The sequence below is a fragment of the Oncorhynchus nerka genome, linkage group LG10 (genome assembly GCF_034236695.1).
Source record: "Oncorhynchus nerka isolate Pitt River linkage group LG10, Oner_Uvic_2.0, whole genome shotgun sequence".
Lineage (NCBI taxonomy): Eukaryota > Metazoa > Chordata > Actinopteri > Salmoniformes > Salmonidae > Oncorhynchus > Oncorhynchus nerka.
The window spans coordinates 80306450-80321517 of NC_088405.1; positions in this window are offsets into that span (position 1 = coordinate 80306450).

Below are 15068 nucleotides of genomic sequence, written 5' to 3' on the forward strand. Positions count from 1 at the left end.
TCTGCCACTCTGTACCTCCAGGACTCTGATCTGGTTTTGACCTTTTTGCCTGTCCACGACAATTCTCTTGCCTACCCCTTTGGATTAATAAAGATTGTAAGACTCCAACCATCTGCCTCCTGTGTCTGCATTTGGGTCTCGCCTTGTGCCTTGATAAAAAATATAGTTAATCAACTTTCTTTCTTCTTCTATGAAGTGTCTAAGTTGTAGGTTCCTAAAATAATATTTGTTGGGTAAGTCAAACTCAGTTTTTATTTGTTGGAACGATTTCAGAGTGTCCTGAGTAAATAAAGGCGTAAGGTCAGCAATACCCTTTGTCTTCCAGTCCAGAAGTCCAATACTCCTTATTTGGGGGGGAAAAGCTGGATTAAGGGCAATCGGTGACCAGAGTGATATATGGTCTGGAATCTGCAAGTACGTCCTTGCATCTTTCCAAAGCGAAGAGTGTATTGTGTACTGTCAGATAATTGTCAGATAAGGCTAATGTACTTGGATGACATGCTATTGATTCCATCCAAACCCAAAGTAAGTGGTGTCTGTCTAGGCACCAACTAATCATGTGTTTAATCTGAGCAGACCAGTAATATAGTTGCAGATTTGGCAAAGAGACCGCTCCTAAATCCTTCGGCTTAATTAGTTTGGTAAATTTGGTTCTAGGTTTCTTATTGTTCCAGATATATTTAGAAATATTGGCATTCATTTCCTGAAAAAAGTACTGAAATAGATGGCAGGGGATATTTTGGAATAGAGGAAGGACATTCATTCTGCCAAACAGAGTTTGGCGTAGACCAGTTAATCAGGTCCTGTTTAATCTTAGTGAGCAAAAGCATATACTTTTAAGTGAACACGTCTTTAAGATTTGGAGTAATATTTTATATTCTTCAAAGTAGCCACACTTTGCCTTGATGGCAACTTTGCATACTCTTGGCATTCTCTCAACCAGATTCATGAGGTAGTTACCTGGAATGCATTTCAGTTAACAGGTGTGCCTTAAAAGTTCATTTGTGGAATTGTTGTTCCTTCTTAATGCGTTTCAGTCAATCAGTTGTGTTGTGACAAGTTAGAGGGATAGCCCTATTTGGTAAAAGACCAAGTCCATATTATGGCAAGAACAGCTCAAATAAGCAAAAATAAACAACAGTCCATCATTACTTTAAGGCATGAAGGTCAGACATTACAGAACATTTCAGAAACTTGGAAAGTTTCTTCAAATGCAGTTGCAGAAACCATAAAGCACTATGATGAACTTCATTAGAATTACCAGCCTCCCTGGGTTCGCGCCCAGGCTCTGTCGTAACCGGCCGCGACCGGGAGGTCCGTTGGGCGACGCACAATTGGCCTAGCGTCGTCCGGGTTAGGGAGGGCTTGGTCAGTAGGGATGTCCTTGTCTCATCGCACACCAGCGACTCCTGTGGCGGACCGGGCACAGTGCGCGCTAACCAAGGTTGCCAGGTGCACGGTGTTTCCTCTGACACATTGGTGCGGCTGGCTTCCGGGTTGGATGCGCGCTGTGTTAAGAAGCAGTGCGGCTAGGTTGGGTTGTGTATTGGAGGACGCATTACATTTACATTTAAGTCATTTAGCAGACGCTCTTATCCAGAGCGACTTACAAATTGGTGCTTTCACCTTATGACATCCAGTGGAACAGCCACTTTACAATAGTGCATCTAGGTCTTTTAAGGGGGGGGATGAGAAGGATTACTTTATCCTATCCTAGGTATTCCTTAAAGAGGTGGGGTTTCAGGTGTCTCCGGAAGGTGGTGATTGACTCCGCTGTCCTGGCGTCGTGAGGGAGCATGACTTTCAACCTTCGTCTCTCCCGAGCCCGTACGGGAGTTGTAGCGATGAGACAAGATATTAGCTACTACAACAATTGGACACTACGAAATTGGGGAGAAAAAGGGGTAAAATTCAACAAAAAAAAGAAAAAAAAAAAGAATTACCAGCCTCCGAAATTGCAGCCCAAATGAATGCTTCACAGAGTTCACATCTCAACATGAACTGTTCAAAGAAGACTGTGTGAATCAAGCCTTCATAGTCGAATTGCTGCAAAGAAACCATTACTAACAGGACAGCAAGAAGAAGAAGACTTGCTTGGGCCAAGAAACACGAGCAATGGACATTAGACCGGTGGAAATTTGTCCTTTGGTCTGGAGTCCAAATTGGAGATTTTTGTTTCCAACCTCCAGGTCTTTGTGAGACTCGGTGTGGGTGAACGGAGGATCTCTGCATGTGTATTTACCACTGCAAAGCATGGAGGAGGAGGTGTTATGGTGTGAGGGTGCTTTGCTGGTGACACTGTCTGTGATTTATTTAGAATTCAAGGCACACTTAACCAGCATGGCTACCACAGCATTCTTCAGCATTATATGCCATCCAATCTGGCTTGCGCTTTGTGGGACTATCATTTGTTTTTCAACAGGACAATGACCCAACACACCTCCAAGCTGTGTAAGGGCTATTTTACCAAGAAGGAGAGTTATGGAGTGCTGCATCAGATAACCTGGCCTCCACAATCCCCCAACCTCAACCCAATTTAGATGGTTTGGGATGAGTCGGACCGCAGAGTGAAGGGAAAGCAGCCATCAAGTGCTCAGCATATGTGGGAACTCCTTGAAGAATGTTGGAAAAGCATTCCAGGTGAAGCTGGTTAAGAGAATGTCAAGAGTGTGCAAAGCTGTCATCAAGGCAAAGGGTGGCTATTTGAAGAATCTTGAATATTAAATATATTAACACTTGTTTGGTTACTACATGTATGTGTTATTTCATAGTTTTGATGTCTTCACTATTATGTTGTAACTCAGACTCCTGAGTGGCACAGCGGTTTAAGGCACTGCATTTCAGCGCTTAAGGTGTCACTACAGACACGCTGGTTCAAATCCAGGCTGTATCACAACCAGGCTGTGATTGGGAGTCCCACAGGGCTTCAATAGTCAAGTTCAACATTAACAATGTCTACGCTGTATTTTTGATCAATTTGATGTTATTTTAATGGACAAAAAAATTGCTTTTCTTTCAAGAACAAGGACATTTCTAAGTGACCCCAAACTTTTGAATGGTAGTTTACCTTGGACCAAATGTCTAATATAGTTCTGTGTTGTTCTCTCCCTGTTAATTATAATGAATTTTTACTTATTTTGAACAAATATGCCGCTGCTGAGAAGGACCTTACTCTTGCCCTCTCTTGGCACATTTAAATACAGTATATGCATTTTAATACCACTAGGTGGCCATACATCCATTTTGGCCAATGTGTTTGCAATACTGCAGTAGTGTACAGATAACAGATTGTCTGAGGGCTTGAAATAATCACATTTTACTACTTCAACTCCGCCACAAATTCCTCTTTTCATGAGCATTGTATTTGGTACAAATCGTTCCCTTAACTCTAGACCTCAGTTGAATCTGATAATGAATGGTGTGACTGTTGAACAAGAGGAGACTAAATTACTTGGAGTTACCTTAGATTGTAAACTGTCATAGTCAAAACATATAGATTCAGTGGTTGTAAAGATGGGGAGAGGTCTGTCCATAATAAAGATATGCTCTGCTTTTTTGACACCACACTCCAAAAAGCAAGTCCTGCAGGCTCTAGTTTTGTCATACCTTGATTATTGTCCAGTCATGTGGTCAAGTACTGCAAAGAAAGACATAGTTAAGCTGCAGCTGGCCCAGAACAGAACGGCACACCTTTCTCTTCATTGTAATAAGAGGGCAATATAAATACTATGCATGCCAGTCTCCCTTGGCTAAGAGTTGAGGAGAGACTGACTGCGTCACTTCTTTTTATAAGAAACATTAATGTTCTACAAATTCCAAATTGTTTGAATAATCAACTTACACACACCTCTTTCACACACAATGCATGTCCCCTATTTGACCTAGATATTTTGTGTGTATGTATTAATATGTATGTAGGCTGTGTGCCGTTTTTACCTTTATGTTGTTCTGTCTTTGAGATATTATTTTCTATTAATGTTCTGTATTATGTCATGTTTGTGTTTTGTGTGGACCCCAGGATGAGTAGCTGCTGCTTTCACAACATCTAATAGGGATCCTAATGAAATGCCAAATATCACATATTACATGTGACATTTTTATTTTATTTTACCGAGATACAGTTCATATAAGGAATCAGTCTATTTAAATAAATTCATTAGGCCCTAATCTATGGATTTCACATGACTGGGCAGGGGCGCAGCCATGGGTGGGCCTAGGGGGGGGGGGGGTATAAGCCCACCCACTTGGGAGCCAGACATACCCACTGGCTAGCCAGGCCCAGCCAATCAGGGGGAAACAATCCCCACAAAAGGGCTTTATTACAGCCCAAAATGCTCCTCAGTTACATCAGCTGTCCGGGTGGCTGGTTTAAGACAATCCTGCAGGTGAAGAAGCCGGACGTGGAGATCTTGGGTTGGCGTGGTTTTTTATTTATTTATTTATTTATTTGAACCTTTATTTAACCAGGCAAGTCAGTTAAGAACAAATTCTTATTTTCAATGACGGCCTGGGAACAGCGGGTTAACTGCCTGTTCAGGGGCAGAACGACAGATTTGTACCTTGTCAGCTCAGGGGTTTGAACTTGCAACCTTCCGGTTACTCGTCCAACGCTCTAACCACTAGGCTACCCTGCGTTTACATGTGGTCTGCAGTTGTGAGGCCAGTTGGACGTACTGTCAAATTGTCTAAAATTATGTTGGAAGCGACTTGTGGTAGAGAAATTAAAATTAAATTCTCTCAAATGTCAGTTGGCTATGAAAAGCCAACTGACATTTACTCCTGATGTGCTGACTTGTTGCACCCTCGACAACTACTGTGATTATTATTATTTGACCATGCTGGTCATTTATGAACATTTGAACATCTTGGCCATGTTCTGTTATAATCTCCACCCGGCACAGCCAGAAGAGGACTGGCCACCCCTCATAGCCTGGTTCCTCTCTAGGTTTCTTCCTAGGTTTTGGCCTTTCTAGGGAGTTTTTCCTGGCCACCGTGCTTCTACACCTGCATTGCTTGCTGTTTGGGGTTTTAGGCTGGGTTTCTGTACAGCACTTTGAGATATCAGCTGATGCAAGAAGGGCTATATAAACACACAGTTCCATAATCCTGAGGACATTGTCCCGGACAGCGGTTCCCCCAAGAAAGGTAACTGCAAAAACTGTTTGCGTAACGAGACATTAAGAGACAAAAAAATAATAAGTTATGTCTGTCATATCATTCCTGCAACAAACATTGTTAGAAATGGGTGTATTTGGTAAATATCATCCTCTTCTCTGCAACTGCGTATGTGTGTGAGTTTGAGTGAGCGACCGGGAAAGAGAAAAGGGAGAAACTTTACAGTGCATTCGGAAAGTTTTCAGACGCCTTCACTTTTCAACATTTTGTTACGTTACAGCCTTATTCTAAAACATTTTTTAAAATCCTCATGAATCTAAACACAATACCCCATAATCACAAAGCAAAAACAGGTTTTTAGAAATGTTTGCAAATTTACATAAAACAAACCCCGGAAATATCAAATTTACATAAGTATTAAGATCCTTTACTCATTACTTTGTTGTAGCACCTTTGGCAGCAATTACAGCCTTGAGTATTCTTGGTTATGACGCTACAAGCTTGGCACACCTGTATTTGGGGAATTTCTCCCAATCTTCTTTGCAGATTCTCTCAAGCTCAGTTAAGTTGGATGGGGAGTGTAACGGTTTTCTTCCGTTGAAAGAGAGGAGGACCAAAATGCAGCGTGGTTGGTGTTCAACATGTTTAACAAGGACAATAAACTTGAACACTACAAAATACAAAACAACAAATGTGAAAAAACCGAAACAGTCCTATCTGGTGCATAAACACAAAGACAGAAGACAACCACCCACAAAACCCAACACAAAACAAAACAGGCTACCTAAATATGGTTCCCAATCAGAGACAATGACTAACACCTGCCTCTGATTGAGAACCATATCAGGCCAAACATAGAAATGGGAAAACTCGACACACAACATAAAATGCCCACTCAGCTCACGTCCTGACCAACACTAAAACAAAGAAAACACAAAAGAACTATGGTCAGAACGTGACAGTACGCCCCCTCCAAGGTGCAGACTCCGGCCTCAAAACCTGAACATATAGAGGAAGGTCTGGGTGGGCATCTGTCCGCGGTGGCGGCTCTGGCGCAGGACGTGGACCCCACTCCACCAAAGTCTTTGTCCTCTTTAGTCTCCTCCTAGGAACGGCGCCACCAACCTAGGACTGGCAACCCTACTAAAGTGCCCCACTGGACTAAACAAACTCCTCCGGACTGAGGGGCAGCTCCGGACTGAGGGGTAGCTCAGAACTGAGGAGCAGCTCAGAACTGAGGGGTATCTCAGGACTGAGGGGTAGCTCAGGACTGAGGGGTATCTCAGGACTGAGGGGTAGCTCAGGACTGAGGGGTAGCTCAGGACTGAGAGAATGGCGGCTCTGGCAGATCCTGGCTGAATGGCGGCTCTGGCAGATCCTGGCCGGATGGCGGCTCTGGCAGATCCTGGCTGAATGGCGGCTCTGGCAGATCCTGGCTGACTGACGGCTCTGGAAGATCCTGGCTAACTGGCGGCTCTGGAAGATCCTGGCTGACTGGCGGCTCTGGCGGATCCTGGCTGACTGGCGGCTCTGGCGGATCCTGGCTGACTAGTGGCTAACCAACAACTATAACAACATATTTTAGAGACAACAAGTCAAAATCAAATCAAATCCAATCCAATTTTATTTGTCACATACACATGGTTAGCAGATGTTAATGCGTGTGTAGCGAAATGCTTGTGCTTCTAGTTCCGACAATGCAGTAATAACCAACAAGTAATCTAACTAACAATTCCAAAACTACTGTCTTATACACAGTGTAAGGGGATAAAGAATATGTACATAAAGATATATGAATGAGTGATGGTACAGAGCAGCATAGGCAAGATACAGTAGATGGTATCGAGTACAGTATATACATATGAGATGAGTATGTAAACAAAGTGGCATAGTTAAAGTGGCTAGTGATACATGTATTACATAAGGATGCAGTAGATGATATAGAGTACAGTATATACGTATACATATGAGATGAATAATGTAGGGTATGTAAACATTATATTAGGTAGCATTGTTTAAAGTGGCTAGTGATATATTTTACATAATTTCCCATCAATTCCCATTATTAAAGTGGCTGGAGTTGAGTCAGTGTGTTGGCAGCAGCCACTCAATGTTAGTGGTGGCTGTTTAACAGTCTGATGGCCTTGAGATAGAAGCTGTTTTTCAGTCTCTCGGTCCCAGCTTTGATGCACCTGTACTGACCTCGCCTTCTGGATGGTAGCGGGGTGAACAGGCAGTGGCTCGGGTGGTTGTTGTCCTTGATGATCTTTATGGCCTTCCTGTAACATCGGGTGGTGTAGGTGTCCTGGAGGGCAGGTAGTTTGCCCCCGGTGATGCGTTGTGCAGACCTCACTACCCTCTGGAGAGCCTTACGGTTGTGGGCAGTTGCCGTACCAGGCGGTGATACAGCCCGCCAGGATGCTCTCGATTGTGCATCTGTAGAAGTTTGTGAGTGCTTTTGGTGACAAGCCGAATTTCTTCAGCCTCCTGGACCAATTCAGTTTGTCTGTGATGTGTATGCCGAGGAACTTAAAACTTACTACCCTCTCCACTACTGTTCCATCGATGTGGATAGGGGGGTGTTCCCTCTGCTGTTTCCTGAAGTCCACAATCATCTCCTTAGTTTTGTTGATGTTGAGTGTGAGGTTATTTTCCTGACACCACACTCCGAGGGCCCTCACCTCCTCCCTGTAGGCCGTCTCGTCGTTGTTGGTAATCAAGCCTACCACTGTTGTGTCGTCCGCAAACTTGATGATTGAGTTGGAGGCGTGCGTGGCCACGCAGTCGTGGGTGAACAGGGAGTACAGGAGAGGGCTCAGAACGCACCCTTGTGGGGCCCCAGTGTTGAGGATCAGCGGGGTGGAGATGTTGTTGCCTACCCTCACCACCTGGGGGCGGCCCGTCAGGAAGTCCAGTACCCAGTTGCACAGGGCGGGGTCAAGACCCAGGGTCTCGAGCTTGATGACGAGCTTGGAGGGTACTATGGTGTTGAATGCCGAGCTGTAGTCGATGAACAGCATTCTCACATAGGTATTCCTCTTGTCCAGATGGGTTAGGGCAGTGTGCAGTGTGGTTGAGATTGCATAGTCTGTGGACCTATTTGGGCGGTAAGCAAATTGGAGTGGGTCTAGGGTGTCAGGTAGGGTGGAGGTGATATGGTCCTTGACTAGTCTCTCAAAGCACTTCATGATGACGGAAGTGAGTGCTACGGGGCGGTAGTCGTTTAGCTCAGTTACCTTAGCTTTCTTGGGAACAGGAACAATGGTGGCCCTCTTGAAGCATGTGGGAACAGCAGACTGGTATAGGGATTGATTGAATATGTCCGTAAACACACCGGCCAGCTGGTCTGCGCATGCTCTGAGGGCGCGGCTGGGGATGCCGTCTGGGCCTGCAGCCTTGTGAGGGTTAACACGTTTAAATGTTTTACTCACCTCGGATGCAGTGAAGGAGAGTCCGCATGTTTTCGTTGCAGGCCGTGTCAGTGGCACTGTATTGTCCTCAAATCGGGCAAAAAAGTTATTTAGTCTGCCTGGGAGCAAGTACTTCCGGGTTGGAGCGAGCGGTCGCATTCGCACTTCGGCCCGCAGGTAGTATAACTTTTCACTACATTTCATTACATTTCACTATAGCACAACGGTTTGATTTGTCTAATCTTAGCAATTTCTTCTTAGCTAGCTACATAGCCGTCTTTGTATCAAAGATAATTGCGTAATTATCGTATTTCGTCGTCCTAACGTAGTCTACACTGCTATCTGCCCAGCAGCTAGCCAGCTAGCCAGCTAGCTATCGTCCACCGTCTACCGAATAGCAGCACTGTAAAAACTATTACACTCAACTGAACGACTTGATTAGTGTAGTGTTAGCTAGCTACATAGTTGTCTTTGCTGTCTTCGTATCCAAGATAATTGTGTAGTTTAGAGTGTGTAGTCTTAGAGTGATTATCTTAATTTACCGAGGTTAGCTAGCCAGCTATCTGTCGTCCTTAACGTAGGAGACACTGCTAGCTAGCCAACAGCTAGCCAACGTCTACCGAATTGAACTTCCTCACTCAACAACCCGGTCGCATTCCGCTTCGCCCCACAGGTAGTATCACATTTTCATTTCATTTCATTACAGTACAACGGTTTGATTTGTTTGATCGTAGCTAGCTACATAGCTAGCTACATAGCCGTCTTTGTATCAAAGATAATTGTGTAGTCTAGAGCGATTTCCTAGGTTAGCTAGCCAGCTATTGTCGTTCTTTTAACGCAACGTAACGTAATCAACACTCCTAGCTAGCCAGCTAGCCCCCGAATAGCAGCACTGTAGAAACTATCACACTCAACGGAACGACTTGATTAGTGTAGTGTCAACAACGCAGCCACTGCCAGCTAGCCTACAAAGTCAACAACGCAGCCACTGCCAGCTAGCCTACTTCAGCAGTACTGTATCATTTTAATCATTTTAGTCAATAAGATTCTTGCTACGTAAGCTTAACTTTCTGAACATTGGAGACGTGTAGTCCACTTGTCATTCCAATCTCCTTTGCATTAGCGTAGCCTCTTCTGTAGCCTGTCAACTATGTGTCTGTCTATCCCTGTTCTCTCCTCTCTGCACAGACCATACAAACGCTCCACACCGCGTGGCCGCGGCCACCCTAATCTGGTGGTCCCAGCGCGCACGACCCACGTGGAGTTCCAGGTCTCCGGTAGCCTCTGGAACTGCCGATCTGCGGCCAACAAGGCAGAGTTCATCTCAGCCTATGCCTCCCTCCAGTCCCTCGACTTCTTGGCACTGACGGAAACATGGATCACCACAGATAACACTGCTACTCCTACTGCTCTCTCTTTGTCCGCCCATGTGTTCTCGCACACCCCGAGAGCTTCTGGTCAGCGGGGTGGTGGCACCGGGATCCTCATCCCTCCCAAGTGGTCATTCTCTCTTTCTCCCCTTACCCATCTGTCTATCGCCTCCTTTGAATTCTATGCTGTCACAGTTACCAGCCCTTTCAAGCTTAACATCCTTATCATTTATCGCCCTCCAGGTTCCCTCGGAGAGTTCATCAATGAGCTTGATGCCTTGATAAGCTCCTTTCCTGAGGACGGCTCACCTCTCACAGTTCTGGGCGACTTTAACCTCCCCACGTCTACCTTTGACTCATTCCTCTCTGCCTCCTTCTTTCCACTCCTCTCCTCTTTTGACCTCACCCTCTCACCTTCCCCCTACTCACAAGGCAGGCAATACGCTCGACCTCATCTTTACTAGATGCTGTTCTTCCACTAACCTCATTGCAACTCCCCTCCAAGTCTCCGACCACTACCTTGTATCCTTTTCCCTCTCGCTCTCATCCAACACTTCCCACACTGCCCCTACTCGGATGGTATCGCGCCGTCCCAACCTTCGCTCTCTCTCCCCGCTACTCTCTCCTCTTCCATCCTATCATCTCTTCCCTCTGCTCAAACCTTCTCCAACCTATCTCCTGATTCTGCCTCCTCAACCCTCCTCTCCCTCCCTTTCTGCATCCTTTGATTCTCTATGTCCCCTATCCTCCAGGCCGGCTCGGTCCTCCCCTCCCGCTCCGTGGCTTGACGACTCATTGCGAGCTCACAGAACAAGGCTCCGGGCAGCCGAGCGGAAATGGAGGAAAACTCGCCTCCCTGCGGACCTGGCATCCTTTCACTCCCTCCTCTCTACATTTTCCTCTTCTGTCTCTGCTGCTAAAGCCACTTTCTTCCACTCTAAATTCCAAGCATCTGCCTCTAACCCTAGGAAGCTCTTTGCCACCTTCTCCTCCCTCCTGAATCCTCCTCCCCCTCCCCCCCCCTCCTCCCTCTCTGCAGATTACTTCGTCAACCATTTTGAAAAGAAGGTCGACGACATCCGATCCTCGTTTGCTAAGTCAAACGACACCGCTGGTTCTGCTCACACTGCCCTACCCTGTGCTCTGACCTCTTTCTCCCCTCTCTCTCCAGATGAAATCTCGCGTCTTGTGACGGACGGCCGCCCAACAACCTGCCCGCTTGACCTTATCCCCTCCTCTCTTCTCCAGACCATTTCCGGAGACCTTCTCCCTTACCTCACCTCGCTCATCAACTCATCCCTGACCGCTGGCTACGTCCCTTCCGTTTTCAAGAGAGCGAGAGTTGCACCCCTTCTGAAAAAACCTACACTCGATCCCTCCGATGTCAACAACTACAGACCAGTATCCCTTCTTTCTTTTCTCTCCAAAACTCTTGAACGTGCCGTCCTTGGCCAGCTCTCCCGCTATCTCTCTCAGAATGACCTTCTTGATCCAAATCAGTCAGGTTTCAAGACTAGTCATTCAACTGAGACTGCTCTTCTCTGTATCACGGAGGCACTCCGCACTGCTAAAGCTAACTCTCTCTCCTCTGCTCTCATCCTTCTAGACCTATCGGCTGCCTTCGATACTGTGAACCATCAGATCCTCCTCTCCACCCTCTCCGAGTTGGGCATCTCCGGCGCGGCCCACGCTTGGATTGCGTCCTACCTGACAGGTCGCTCCTACCAGGTGGCGTGGCGAGAATCTGTCTCCTCACCACGCGCTCTCACCACTGGCGTCCCCAGGGCTCTGTTCTAGGCCCTCTCCTATTCTCGCTATACACCAAGTCACTTGGCTCTGTCATAACCTCACATGGTCTCTCCTATCATTGCTATGCAGACGACACACAATTAATCTTCTCCTTTCCCCCTTCTGATGACCAGGTGGCGAATCGCATCTCTGCATGTCTGGCAGACATATCAGTGTGGATGACGGATCACCACCTCAAGCTGAACCTCGGCAAGACGGAGCTGCTCTTCCTCCCGGGAAGGACTGCCCGTTCCATGATCTCGCCATCACGGTTGACAACTCCATTGTGTCCTCCTCCCAGAGCGCTAAGAACCTTGGCGTGATCCTGGACAACACCCTGTCGTTCTCAACTAACATCAAGGCGGTGGCCCGTTCCTGTAGGTTCATGCTCTACAACATCCGCAGAGTACGACCCTGCGTCACACAGGAAGCGGCGCAGGTCCTAATCCAGGCACTTGTCATCTCCCGTCTGGATTACTGCAACTCGCTGTTGGCTGGGCTCCCTGCCTGTGCCATTAAACCCCTACAACTCATCCAGAACGCCGCAGCCCGTCTGGTGTTCAACCTTCCCAAGTTCTCTCACGTCACCCCGCTCCTCCGCTCCCTCCACTGGCTTCCAGTTGAAGCTCGCATCCGCTACAAGACCATGGTGCTTGCCTACGGAGCTGTGAGGGGAACGGCACCTCAGTACCTCCAGGCTCTGATCAGGCCCTACACCCAAACAAGGGCACTGCATTCATCCACCTCTGGCCTGCTCGCCTCCCTACCACTGAGGAAGTACAGTTCCCGCTCAGCCCAGTCAAAACTGTTCGCTGCTCTGGCCCCCCAATGGTGGAACAAACTCCCTCACGACGCCAGGACAGCGGAGTCAATCACCACCTTCCGGAGACACCTGAAACCCCACCTCTTTAAGGAATACCTAGGATAGGATAAAGTAATCCTTCTCACCCCCCTTAAAAGATTTAGATGCACTATTGTAAAGTGGCTGTTCCACTGGATGTCATAAGGTGAACGCACCAATTTGTAAGTCGCTCTGGATAAGAGCGTCTGCTAAATGACTTAAATGTAAATGTAAAATGTAAGACATCCTGGTTCGTGACTGGGCTGGTTTTCTTCTTGTAGTCCGTGATTGACTGTAGACCCTGCCACATACCTCTTGTGTCTGAGCCGTTGAATTGAGATTCTACTTTGTCTCTATACTGACGCTTAGCTTGTTTGATAGCCTTGCGGAGGGAATAGCTGCACTGTTTGTATTCGGTCATGTTACCAGTCACCTTGCCCTGATTAAAAGCAGTGGTTCGCGCTTTCAGTTTCACGCGAATGCTGCCATCAATCCACGGTTTCTGGTTAGGGAATGTTTTAATCGTTGCTATGGGAACAACATCTTCAACGCACGTTCTAATGAACTCGCACACCGAATCAGCGTATTCGTCAATGTTGTTATCTGACGCAATACGAAACATATCCCAGTCCACGTGATGGAAGCAGTCTTGGAGTGTGGAATCAGCTTGGTCGGACCAGCGTTGGACAGACCTCAGCGTGGGAGCTTCTTGTTTTAGTTTCTGTCTGTAGGCAGGGATCAGCAAAATGGAGTCGTGGTCAGCTTTTCCGAAAGGAGGGCGGGGCAGGGCCTTATATGCGTCGCGGAAGTTAGAATAACAATGATCCAAGGTTTTTCCCGCCCTGGTTGCGCAATCGATATGCTGATACAATTTAGGGAGTCTTGTTTTCAGATTAGCCTTGTTAAAATCCCCAGCTACAATGAATGCAGCCTCAGGATGTATGTATTCCAGTTTGCAAAGAGTCAAATAAAGTTCGTTCAGAGCCATCGATGTGTCTGCTTGGGGGGGAATATATACGGCTGTGATTATAATCGAAGAGAATTCTTTTGGTAGATAATGCGGTCGACATTTGGTTGTGAGGAATTCTAAATCAGGTGAACAGAAGGATTTGAGATCCTGTATGTTTCTGTGATCACACCACGTCTCGTTAGCCATAAGGCATACGCCCCCGCCCCTCTTCTTACCAGAAAGATGTTTGTTTCTGTCGGCGCGATGCGTGGAGAAACCCGCTGGCTGCACCGCCTCCGATGGCGTCTCTCCAGTGAGCCATGTTTCCGTGAAGCAAAGAACGTTACAGTCTCTGATGTCCCTCTGGAATGCTACCCTTGCTCGGATTTCATCAACCTTGTTGTCAAGAGACTGGACATTGGCGAGAAGAATGCTAGGGAGTGGTGCACGATGTGCCCGTCTCCGGAGTCTGACCAGAAGACCGCCTCGTTTCCCTCTTTTTTACGGAGTCGTTTTTTGGGGTCGCCGGCTGGGATCCATTCCGTTGTCCTGGTTGAAAGGCAGAACACAGGATCCGCTTCGCGAAAATCATATTCTTGGTCGTACTGATGGTGAGTTGACGCTGATCTTATATTCAGTAGTTCTTCTCGACTGCATGTAATGAAACCTAAGATGACCTGGGGTACTAATGTAAGAAATAACACGTAAAAAAACAAAAAACTGCATAGTTTCCTAGGAACGCGAAGCGAGGCGGCCATCTCTGTCGGCGCCGGAAGTTCGAGTGCTCAATGTGCAAATGTATTTGTTTTCAACAGTCTAAGCCAACCCCACAATTGATACAATTATATGGACAGGAGGGAACTAATCCAAGAACAGCTCTCCTACTTGGAGACGATCGATACATATACAACCCATGGTGCATTGGGTGATATCATATCACTGATATGATTCGCTCACACCCAAATAAAGAGAAACTAGAGGTGTCCTCAGAAATAACTTGTGGTTCAAACACTGGCACATTAACAGTTCAATGTGATGTGCTGATTGTCACATACATTGACATTTCGAGACAGAGGCAAACACCATCCAATTCAACCAATTTTTATTCTCAAATGTGAACATTTCTCCCAGGCATCTGATGTAGACTCTCTTGAAATTGGCAGGCAACAATGAGGGACTGAGTTACTCTTGTGAGTATGTTGCCATGGATACCTGCAGAGTGAAGAAATTCCTCCTGAAGTGAAATCTCAACACTTTGTTTATACAGTGTTTTAACTGCCACAAGCCATTTTCCTATCTAATGAAATAGGACTCTAACTGTTAAATGGCTAGTAAGCAATAGCAATATCATGCGGTGTCTGAGGAAGGCCCGAAGATTGTTGAGGACTCCGTCACCCATGGACTGTTCACTCTGCTACTATCTGCCAAATGGTATCGGATCATCAGGTCTCGGAACAATAGGCTCCAAGACAGCTTCTACAACCAGGCCATCAGACTGCTAAACAGGTAACCCTAGCTGTCGACCTGCACAGACCTGCACCTCAGAGACTATCTGCACTACTGACTCTCCACACATCCAACCCTTACACACAAGC